The sequence below is a fragment of the Oncorhynchus mykiss genome, chromosome 10 (assembly GCF_013265735.2).
Source record: "Oncorhynchus mykiss isolate Arlee chromosome 10, USDA_OmykA_1.1, whole genome shotgun sequence".
Classification (NCBI taxonomy): Eukaryota; Metazoa; Chordata; class Actinopteri; order Salmoniformes; family Salmonidae; genus Oncorhynchus; species Oncorhynchus mykiss.
The window spans coordinates 15,388,053-15,400,613 of NC_048574.1; the positions used below are offsets into that span (position 1 = coordinate 15,388,053).

At 43.5% G+C, this 12,561-nt stretch overlaps 1 protein-coding gene across 4 annotated transcripts in view; it reads left to right on the plus strand.

The window, feature by feature from the left end:
* The window catches only part of LOC110534855 (protein Jade-1), a 274,043-nt gene that overhangs the window by 179,877 nt on the left and 81,605 nt on the right, over positions 1–12,561 (plus strand). The window lies entirely within an intron of this gene.

Sequence of the window (12,561 nt, forward strand, 5' to 3'; positions counted from 1 at the left end):
CAGCCCGCTAGCTGTCTAGAGCATATTGGACTGTTAGCGGAATAGATCCGTAGGCCAATTTCTTGGGCCTCTATACCTATTTTGCCAATTGGACTTGGACCCCTCTGCTACTCGGAACCCAACTAATCCATCACGACTAGTCTATCGACGTCACCACACGCGGCGGTTTAAACAGACTTTCCTCTATCGCGACGTCCCTCTAAGGCCCTTCTGCTAGCTTGCTAGCCCCAGCCTGTTAGCTGTCTGAATCGCCGTGTTTCCAGCCAGCCCAACCACTCGCTGGACCCCTATGATCACTAGGCTACGCATGCCTCTCCCTAATATCATTATGCCTTGTCCATTACTGTCCTGGTTAGTGATTATTGTCTTATTTTACTGTAGAGCCTCTAGCCCTGCTCGATATGCCTTAACCAACCATTTAGTTCCACCTCCCACATATGCGGTGACATCACCTGGTTTAAACGTCTCTAGAGACAATATCTTTCTCTGATCATTACTCAATGTCTAGGTTTACCTCCTATGTACTCACATCCTACCTTACCTTTGTCTGTACATTATGCTTTGAATATATTTTATCGCGCCCAGAAACCTGCTCCTTTTACTCTCTGTTCCGAACGTACTAGGTGACCAGTTCTGATAGCCTTTAGCCGTACCCTTATCCTACTCCTCTGCGTTCCTCTGGTGATGTAGAGGTTAATCCAGGCCCTGTAGTGCCTAGCTCCACTCCTCCCCAGGTGCTCTCATTTGTTGACTTCTGTAACCGTAAAAGCCTTGGTTTCATGCATGTTAACATTAGAAGCCTCCTCCCTAAGTTTGTTTTATTCACTGCTTTAGCACACTCTGCCAACCCGGATGTTCTAGCCGTGTCTGAATCCTGGTTTAGGAAGACCAACAAAAACCCTGAAATGTCCATCCCCAACTATAACATTTTCCGACATGATAGAACTGCCAAAGGGGGCGGTGTTGCAATCTACTGCAGAGTTCTGTCATACTATCCAGGTCTGTACCCAAACATTTCAAGCTTCTACTTTTAAAAATCCACCTTTCCAGAAATAAGTCTCTCACCGTTGCCGTTTGCTATAGATCACCCTCTGCCCCCTGCTGTGCCCTGCAATCAATTCGCCATATGTGAATTGATTGCCCCCCCATCTATCTTCAGAGCTCGTGCTGCTAGGTTACCTAAACTGGGACATGCTTAACAACCCGGCCATCCTACAATCTAAGCTTGATGCCCTCAATCTCACACAAATGATCAATGAACCCACCAGGTACAACCCCAAATCCATGAACACGGGCACCCTCATAGATATCATCCTGACCAACTTGCCCTCCAAATACACCTCTGCTGTCTTCAACCAGGATCTCAGCTATCACTGCCTCATTACCTGCATCCGTAATGGGTCTGCGGTCAAACGACCACCCCTCATCACTGCCAAACGCTCCCTAAAACACTTCAGAGAGCAGGCCTTTCTTTTTTCTTTTTTTTTACCCCCTTTTTCTCCCCAATTTCTTAGTATCCAATTATTAGTAGTTACTATCTTGTCTCATCGCTACAACTCCCGTACGGGCTCGGGAGAGACGAAGGTCGAAAGTCATGCGCGTCCTCCGAAACATAACCCAACCAAGCCGCACTGCTTCTTAACACAGCGTGCATCCAACCCGGAAGCCAGCCGCACCAATGTGTCGGAGGAAACACCGTGCACCTGGCGACCTTGGTTAGCGTGCACTGCGCCCGGCCCGACAGGGGTCGCTGGTGCGCGATGAGACAAGGATATCCATACCGGCCAAACCCTCCCTAACCCGGATAACCAATTGTGCGTCGCCCCACGGACCTCCCAGTCGCGGCCAGCTGCGACAGAGCCTGGGCGCGAACTCAGAGTCTCTGGTGGCACAGCTAGCGCTGCGATGCAGTGCCCTAGACCACTGCGCCACCTGGGAGGCGCGAGCAGGCCTTTCTAATCGACCTGGCCCGGGTATCCTGGAAGGATATTCACCTCATCCCGTCAGTAGAGGATGCCTAGTTATTCTTTAAAAGTGTCTAACTCACCATCTTAAGTAAGCATGCTCCATTCAAAAAATGTAGAACCAGGAACAGATTAGCCCTTGGTTCTCTCAAACATCCTGTGGCGTACTGCATTATCATCGAATAGCCCCTGTGATGTGCAACTTTTCAGGGAAGTTAGGAACCAATATACACAGGCAATTAGGAAAGCAAAGGCTAGCTTTTTCAAGCAGAAATGTTCATCCTGTAGCACAAACTCAAAACAACGTTATGGGACACTGTAAAGTCCATGGAGAATAAGAGCACCTCCTCCCAGCTGTCCACTGCACTGAGGCTAGGAAACACAGTCACCACCGATAAATCCACTGTAATTGAGAATTTCAAAAGGCATTTTTCTACTGCAGGTCAATGCTTTCCACCTGGCTACCCCTACCCCAATCAACAGCCCTGCACCCCCCACAGCAACTCGCCCAAGCCTCCCCCATTTCTCCTTCACCCAAATCCAGATAGCTGATGTTCTGAAAGAGCGGCAAAATCTGGACCCCTACAAATCAGTCGGGCTAGACAATTCCCAAAGATTGCAAAGCTGCCGCGGTTATCCCCCTCTTCAAAGGAGGAGAAACTCTAGACCCAAACTGCTACAGACCTATATCTATCCTACCCTGCCTTTCTAAAGTCTTCGAAAGCCAAGTTAAGCCATTGATAAGCGTCTTCATCGGCCTGGCCAAGGCTTTCGACTCTGTCAATCACCACATTCTTATCGGCAGACTCGACAGACCTGGTTTCTCAAATGATTGCCTTGCCTGGTTCACCAACTACTTCTCTGATAGAGTTCAGTGTGCCAAATCGGAGGGCCTGTTGTCCGGACCTCTGGCAGTCTCTATGGGGGGTGCCACAGGGTTCAATTCTCGTGCCGGCTCTCTTCTCTGTATACATCAATGATGTCGCTCTTACTGCTGGTGATTCTCTGATCCGCCTCTACGCAGACGACACCATTCTGTTAACTAACCTCCAGACGAGCTTCAATGCCATACAACTTTCCTTCCATGGCCTCCAACTGCTCTTAAATGCTAGTAAAACTAAATGCATGCTCTTCAACCAATCGCTGCCCGCAACTGCCCGCCCGTCCATCATCACTACTCTGGACGGTTCTGACTTAGAATATGTGGACAACTACAAATACCTAGGTGTCTGATTAGTCTGTAAACTCTCCTTCCAGACTCACATTAAGCATCTCATCATCTCAATCCGAAATTTAATATAGAATCGGCTTCCTATTCCTTTCATCCTTCACTCATACTGCCCAAACATACCCTCGGAAAACTGACCATCCTACCGATCCTCGACTTCGGCGATGTCATTTACAAAATAGCCTCCAACACTCTACTCAACAAATTGGATGCAGTCTATCACAGTGCCATCCGTTTTATCACCAAAGCCCCATATACTACCCACCACTGCGACCTGTATGCTCTTGTTGGCTGGCCCTCGCTTCATACTCGTCGCCAAACCCACTGGCTCCAGGTCATCTACAAGTCTCTGTTAGGTAAAGCCCCGCCTTAGCTCACTGGTCACCATAGCAGCACCCACCCGTAGCACGCGCTCCAGCAGGTATATCTCACTGGTCACCCCCAAGCCAAGTCTTCTTTTGGCTGCCTTTCCTTCCAGTTCTCTGCTGCCAATGACTGGAAAGAACTGGAAAAATCACTGAAGCTGGGGACTCATATCTCCCTCACTAGCTTTATAGCACCAGCTGTCAGAGCAGCACACAGATCACTGCACCTGTACATAGCCCATCTGTAAATAGCCCATCCAACTACCTCATCCTCATACTATATTTATGTATTTATCTTGCTCCTTTGCACCCCAGTATCTCTACTTGCACATTCATCTTCTGCTCATCTACAATGCCAGTGTTTAATTGGTATATTGTAATTACTTCGCCACCATGGCCTATTTATTGCCTTACCTCCCTTATCCTACCTCATTTGCACACACTGTATATATACTTTTTCTACTGTATTATTGACTGTATGTTTGTTTATTCCATGTGTAACTCTGTGCCATTGTATGTGTCGAACTGCTTTGCTTTATCTTGGCCAGGTCGCAGTTGTAAATGAACCTACCTGTTTAAATAAAGGTTAAATTAGTTTTTTTTTTTTAAAATAGCATGCTAGTAGGCTGTGATCCTACAGTGGAGGATGCTAATAGGCTAATAGACTATGCTCCCTTTTTGGAGGATGCTAGCAGGTTAGTGGGCTGTGCTCCTACAGTGAAGGATGCTAACAGGCTAATGGGGCTGGGTTTGCCAATCCATCAATCAATGGAATGGAGTTTTCGTAGCACATTCCAGCTCCTTAGATCCAAACTTAAGTCTTTGCCTCTATCTGTCAGTTACAGAAACCTGCCTACTGTCTGTCTGGTGAGGTGAGTATAGGGAGGGAGCAGCACCTCTTTTGCTGTAACTCTCCATGTGGCTGGTATTTAGTGCCGCACTCACAGTCCCCAGTGTCTGATACTGACACACAGAAGCACGCACAACCTGACGCTCAGTACATCCTGAAAATGGGAGAAGAACCACAACTTCAATCTCCCACTCCTGTTTTTGTTTGCACACGCAAAGTATATTGACTGAGTTACATTACCACTCCAATCCTCACAGAGACGGAGGCTTAACAAAACAGCTAGTTTCATAACCAGGGTTTTTAATCTGGACATATCTGCCGAGACACTGCTTTGCTCACTTTAATTAAATCCAAAGACAACCTTGGTGAGGCCTTAGAAAACAGTCTGTGTTTGTGTCCCACATAGCACCCTATTCCCTATATAGTATACTGTTCCCTATATATCGGTCCCTGGTCAAAAGTAGTGCCCTTTAAAGGTGCTTGGGTGCCATTTGTGACGCTGTCTGTGTGAATAGGCTAACTGAACACAGCAGAACTGTCCTGCTGTTTACTAAAGCCCTGGAAGATCTCCAGACAGATAACGGCCCTTTGCGTCTATTCTGACACAGCAGTCAGAACATTCTGAGCTCTGATTGGATGAGGATGTCTCCCTGGACCCCCCCCGGTTGGCGAGGCTTGGGCATAGTGTCAGTGAGTGATTGACAGGAGCTAATAAATTCTCCTCCTGGCTAGGCTCTCTTCTGGGAGGAAGATTCTGGTAGGGAGGTTGTCCTCATGTCTACAGCACAGCACGCCACAGAGCCGCCTTCACAAAGCCTCCTCACTCACTCTACCGTATCCAGCTGCCACAGTCTGGGCTGTCTCTGACCCACTTTTTATCTCTCCTCCCTCCCTTGTTCCCTCTATCCCTCCCCTCCCCCTCTCTTCCCCTGTGTCTTTTGATATGTGAAGCTTTGGTTTCTCTCTCTCTCAATTCAAGGGCTTTATTGGCATGGGAAACATATGTTAGCATCGCCAAAGCAAGTGAAGTAGATAATAAACAAAAGTGAAATAAACAATTCAAATTTACAGTAAACATTACACTCACAGAAGTTCCAAAAGAATGAAGACATTTCAAATGTCCTATTTTGTCTATATACAGTGTTGTAACGATGTGCAAATAGTCTCTCTCTTTCTCTCTCTCTGTGTCTATCTGTCTCTGTGTTTATCTGTCTAATCCCGAGAGCCATGTTGTGATGCTGGACTCGTTCCTGTGTCTGCTTAGTAATCAGGATAAATAGCACAATGGATTTGGTTAAATCAGAACATGTTATTGTTCAGTGAATGAGCTTAGATTTCAGATGAAAGTCAGATAGTGTCTTATCATTGGACCTCAATGGATAATGAAGTTATCCACATCCCAACATTCACCTACAGTACCTACAGTACACACTGACTCTGCTCTTGCCCTTTTCACACATTTCTTTGAGGGGATATCTTACACTAACTCATTAAATGTGTCTCTGCTATATCCATGTAGTCTGTCTGATATTTTTTTTAACTGTTTGAGTATTCACAGATGATAAATTAGGCATTGTTGCGATTTGTTGGAAAGATTAATGCGCACATATTGTTTTTCTAATGCAGGCCTTGTATTCTAAAATAGATTTTTGTTTTTTGAGTACTCAAAAAAACAAACAAAAATATATATATATATATATATATTTTTTTTTTGTTGTTGTTTGTTTTTGTTTGTTTTTTTGAGTACTCAAAAACCAAAAATCTATTTTAGAATACAAGGCCTGCATTAGAAAAACAATATGTGCTCATTAATCTTTCCAACAAATCGCAACTATGCCTAATTTATCATAACCATTACAGATAATAAATCCTAATTGCTAAATTGTTCAGTTTTTATTTAACATTTATTTAACTAGGCAAGTCAGTTAAGAACAAATTCTTATTTACAATGACAGCCTAGGAACAGTTGAGTAACTGCCTTGTTCAGGGGCAGCATGACAGATTACCTTGTCAGTTCGGGGATTCGATCTAGCAACCTTCCGGTTACTAGTCCAACACTCTAATCACTAGGCTAGCTGCTGCCCCGTGTGACTGTGTCCATATATATGTACACAGTCAATAAGAAAGCGAGGGCCATTTAAGATTAGTTTCTTTAAACAGTAATATCAACTGGTTATATTATATCGTGGAACAAAGTCTGTAATATCAACTGGTTATATTATATCATGGAACACAGTCTGTAATATCCAGTGGTTATATTATATCATGGAACACAGTCTGTAATATCAACTGGTTATATTATATCGTGGAACACAGTCTGTAATATCAACTGGTTACATTATATCATGGAACACAGTCTGTAATATCAACTGGTTATATTATATCATGGAACATAGTCTGTAATATCAACTGGTTATATTATATCGTGGAACAAAGTCTGTAATATCAACTGGTTATATTATATCGTGGAACAAAGTCTGTAATATCAACTGGTTATATTATATCATGGAACACAGTCTGTAATATCAACTGGTTATATTATATCATGGAACACAGTCTGTAATATCAACTGGTTATATTATATCGTGGAACACAGTCTGTAATATCAACTGGTTATATTATATCATGGAACATAGTCTGTAATATCAACTGGTTATATTATATCGTGGAACACAGTCTGTAATATCAACTGGTTACATTATATCGTGGAACACAGTCTGTAATATCAACTGGTTATATTATATCATGGAACACAGTCTGTAATATCAACTGGTTATATTATATCGTGGAACAAAGTCTGTAATATCAACTGGTTATATTATATCGTGGAACAAAGTCTGTAATATCAACTGGTTACATTATATCGTGGAACACAGTCTGTAATATCAACTGGTTATATTATATCGTGGAACACAGTCTGTAATATCAACTGGTTATATTATATCATGGAACACAGTCTGTAATATCAACTGGTTATATTATATTGTGGAACACAGTCTGTAATATCAACTGGTTATATTATATCGTGGAACACAGTCTGCAATATCAACTGGTTATATTGTATCCTGGAACACAGTGGTCTGTAATATCAACTGGTTATATTATATCATGGAACACAGTCTGTAATATCCAGTGGTTATATTATATCATGGAACACAGTCTGTAATATCAACTGGTTATATTATATCATGGAACACAGTCTGTAATATCAACTGGTTATATTATATTGTGGAACACAGTCTGTAATATCAACTGGTTATATTATATCATGGAACACAGTCTGTAATATCAACTGGTTATATTATATCGTGGAACACAGTCTGTAATATCAACTGGTTATATTATATCATGGAACACAGTCTGTAATATCAACTGGTTATATTATATCGTGGAACACAGTCTGCAATATCAACTGGTTATATTATATCCTGGAACACAGTGGTCTGTAATATCAACTGGTTATATTATATCGTGGAACACAGTCTGTAATATCAACTGGTTACATTATATCGTGGAACACAGTCTGTAATATCAACTGGTTATATTATATCCTGGAACACAGTCTGTAATATCAACTAGTTATATTATATCCTGGAACAGTCTGTAATATCAACTGGTTATATTATATTGTGGAACACAGTCTGTAATATCAACTGGTTATATTATATCCTGGAACACAGTCTGTAATATCAACTGGTTATATTATATCATGGAACACAGTCTGTAATATCAACTGGTTACATTATATCGTGGAACACAGTCTGTAATATCAACTGGTTATATTATATCATGGAACACAGTCTGTAATATCAACTGGTTACATTATATCATGAAACACAGTCTGTAATATCAACTGGTTACATTATATCGTGGAACACAGTCTGTAATATCAACTGGTTATATTATATCATGGAACACAGTCTGTAATATCAACTGGTTACATTATATCGTGGAACACAGTCTGTAATATCAACTGGTTATATTATATCGTGGAACACAGTCTGTAATATCAACTGGTTATATTATATCGTGGAACATAGTCTGTAATATCCAGTGGTTATATTATATCATGGAACACAGTCTTCCAAAAGGCAATAACCTCAGCAGTGGAGCTAGCTTGTAGAAGCCTATAGCTGTGCAATGGCATAGCCTTGTTTGTTCATTTATCAGACAAGACGCCTTTATTTCCCGAGCCCTTAACACAGTTAAAACATCTATTGTTTTAAAAAATAGATACAAAAAAAAACATCATAATATGACAGAATAAAATAGAACAGAATATTTTTCAAATTAAAAAGGTTGCCAGTGATGTGCATGTTGTGCCTGGAACACTTCTTCTCAGACTGATCATTTGAAATGGGGCTTGAAAGACCATTTTTTTTCAGTGGTTTTATAGGCATTTATTTCTGTAGGCCAATTGTGAGCTTGTGTGTGCACTCAGCACGCGTGTGTGAAGGGAGCACTCGGAACGCTATTGAGTGAATGAGACTTGGCGGGGAGAATGGTGTGATGCTTGGTTTGTTTTTTGTTGTGCCCCACAAATGGACATGTTTGGGCAGCCACAAAGCACATTCCACCAAATAGTTTTACAGTATTTTATTTACTTTTAAAAAAATCTCTGGTTAAAGGTGGAGCTTTGACGTCCATTCGAGGATTCTATTACTCATACCCATCCCTACTACTATCCCTGGCTACTCAGTGACTCAGAGCTGAGGGCTGCACCCTATTCCCTGCATAGTGCACTAATAATGACCAGAGCCCTATATATTATACTACTATATAGTGCACTATACAGGGAGCCATTTGGGCAACATTTGGGTCATAATTCCCTGTCCCTCTGGGGCTCTGGCCAGCCCCTCTAGTTCATGTGGCTGTTACTCTAAGATCAGGAGTAGCGTCGTCTCTAACGCGTGTCGTGCCCTTTAAGCCCGGGGCCAACCTCATTTCCAAAGCGCGTTCCATACATGGTCGTCAGGGGAGTGGCATCTGTGCTCTGATAGTGGGCACGCAGACCTGTTCACCAGAGCATCTGGTGTCATCAGGCCTTAATTAAATCAACAGGTGTCTGGCAGGAGAGGAGAGTGCCTTGCTTAGCCCACTTCAGAGAGAGACCCTGCTTAGCAGTTATCTGTGCTCTGATCCAGGGACAGAAATGTCAGGAGGAAAAGGATAGTCTGTATTGGAGAGAGGTTTATAGGTGTCCTAAAAGGCACCCTCTTCCCTACATAGTGCACTATAAAAGGAATAGAGTCCTATATATTAGGGAGGGAGGGAGGTGAATGTCTGCCCTCCTCTTATCCCCATTCCTCTCTGTGTTGCTTAGGGGCAGAGAGGTATTTGTGTTGAGAACAGTTTCCCCCCACCACTCATAATCAAACACAGATACTGAACGTTGTGTCCCACATTGTGTCTATTTTTATCCTACTTGGAAGTAATGGAATACTGGCCACTCAATAAACAACCGAGCAGAGAGAGATATCAAACATTAAGCCTGTGGTTTTCTCCTCCCACACAGCGGCAGTGTGTCGGCCATATCTCCTCTGTTAACCATTTGTTAATGTACTTTTCCCATCAGCTGAATACATTGGGACACAATTACGGTTTTGTTCCTGGTGGGGCTAAACATTGCAGGGAGAGGAGAACAGCCATGCTTGTGTTCTGTCTCTGTGTGTGTGTGTGTGTGTGTGTGTGTGTGTGTGTGTGTGTGTGTGTGTGTGTGTGTGTGTGTGTGTGTTTGTTGTGTGTGTGTGTGTGTGTGTTGTTGTGTGTGTTTGTCTTCATGCATGCTTACGTGCGTGTATTGTGTGGCGGCGGCCAGACAGAGGGAACAAATCTGTCTTTGTTGACAGTCTGGGTGGCTCAGCTCTGCCATGCTGTACCATCTAAGTGACAGGATGGACACCTCACAACACAGACAGATCTGTTCCCTCTGTCTGTCTGCCTGCCACAAACATGCACGCAGACTTCTCTCCTCTCTCTATCTGTGTCTCTCTCTCCCCCCAGCCCCTCTTCCCATCATCACTATGACTAATCATTAGTCACACACTCTCAGGAACATTAATAAAGATGTCCACTGTGATATACTGGGGAGGAAAAACACACTCTCACACAGATGTGCTTTCACACAGGACACACTGGGGGCATTCAGACGTGTGTGTATCCTGTCCCTGGCTGTGAGCCAGCCCCTGCCTGGTTTACTGGTAACTACTCACAGTGGATTGGCTATGGCCCAGACAGGCAGAGAGCTCCCTGGGAGGAAGCTAGTCGCTCCAACTCTCCACAACACACACACACACTGCTCCTCCACCAGCCACATTTTGTCCCACTGCCAAACCAGAGCCCCCAAAACACACATGAAAACATATGAAAGTGATTTGACAGTGTGTGTGTGTGGAGGGGGGACTTGGGAATGCTGCTGCTAAGATAATTAGGCTAGCTAGGAGTCTGGACTTGCAGACTGGTGCTCCTACGCCTGGCTGCAGTCTAGTTGCACCTCTACCCCTAACCCTTTGGGAGGCTGAGACTGAATACAGAGAGAGTGGGAGGGAGGGAAGCTGGGTGGTTTTAATGGGCCATTTCTCTGCTGTGTGTGTTCCTCTGTATGTCAGGTGAGGAACCTGGTTATTATAATGGTTCAGAGGACTGTGTGTTCCTCTGTACGTCAGGTGAGGAACCTGGTTATTATAATGGTTCAGAGGACTGTGTGTGTTCCTCTGTATGTCAGGTGAGGAACCTGGTTATTATAATGGTTCAGAGGACTGTGTGTGTTCCTCTGTACGTCAGGTGAGGAACCTGGTTATTATAATGGTTCAGAGGACTGTGTGTGTTCCTCTGTACATCAGGTGAGGAACCTGGTTATTATAATGGTTCAGAGGACTGTGTGTGTTCCTCTGTACATCAGGTGAGGAACCTGGTTATTATAATGGTTCAGAGGACTGTGTGTGTTCCTCTGTACATCAGGTGAGGAACCTGGTTATTATAATGGTTCAGAGGACTGTGTGTGTTCCTCTGTACATCAGGTGAGGAACCTGGTTATTATAATGGTTCAGAGGACTGTGTGTGTTCCTCTGTACATCAGGTGAGGAACCTGGTTATTATAATGGTTCAGAGGACTGTGTGTGTTCCTCTGTACATCAGGTGAGGAACCTGGTTATTATAATGGTTCAGAGGACTGTGTGTGTTCCTCTGTACGTCAGGTGAGGAACCTGGTTATTATAATGGTTCAGAGGACTGTGTGTGTTCCTCTGTACATCAGGTGAGGAACCTGGTTATTATAATGGTTCAGAGGACTGTGTGTGTTCCTCTGTACGTCAGGTGAGGAACCTGGTTATTATAATGGTTCAGAGGACTGTGTGTGTTCCTCTGTATGTCAGGTGAGGAACCTGGTTATTATAATGGTTCAGAGGACTGTGTGTGTTCCTCTGTACATCAGGTGAGGAACCTGGTTATTATAATGGTTCAGAGGACTGTGTGTGTTCCTCTGTACGTCAGGTGAGGAACCTGGTTATTATAATGGTTCAGAGGACTGTGTGTGTTCCTCTGTACATCAGGTGAGGAACCTGGTTATTATAATGGTTCAGAGGACTGTGTGTGTTCCTCTGTACGTCAGGTGAGGAACCTGGTTATTATAATGGTTCAGAGGACTGTGTGTGTTCCTCTGTACATCAGGTGAGGAACCTGGTTATTATAATGATTCAGAGGACTGTGTGTGTTCCTCTGTACATCAGGTGAGGAACCTGGTTATTATAATGGTTCAGAGGACTGTGTGTGTTCCTCTGTACATCAGGTGAGGAACCTGGTTATTATAATGGTTCAGAGGACTGTGTGTGTTCCTCTGTATGTCAGGTGAGGAACCTGGTTATTATAATGGTTCAGAGGACTGTGTGTGTTCCTCTGTACGTCAGGTGAGGAACCTGGTTATTATAATGGTTCAGAGGACTGTGTGTGTTCCTCTGTACATCAGGTGAGGAACCTGGTTATTATAATGGTTCAGAGGACTGTGTGTGTTCCTCTGTACGTCAGGTGAGGAACCTGGTTATTATAATGGTTCAGAGGACTGTGTGTGTTCCTCTGTACATCAGGTGAGGAACCTGGTTATTATAATGATTCAGAGGACTGTGTGTGTTCCTCTGTACATCAGGTGAGGAACCTGGT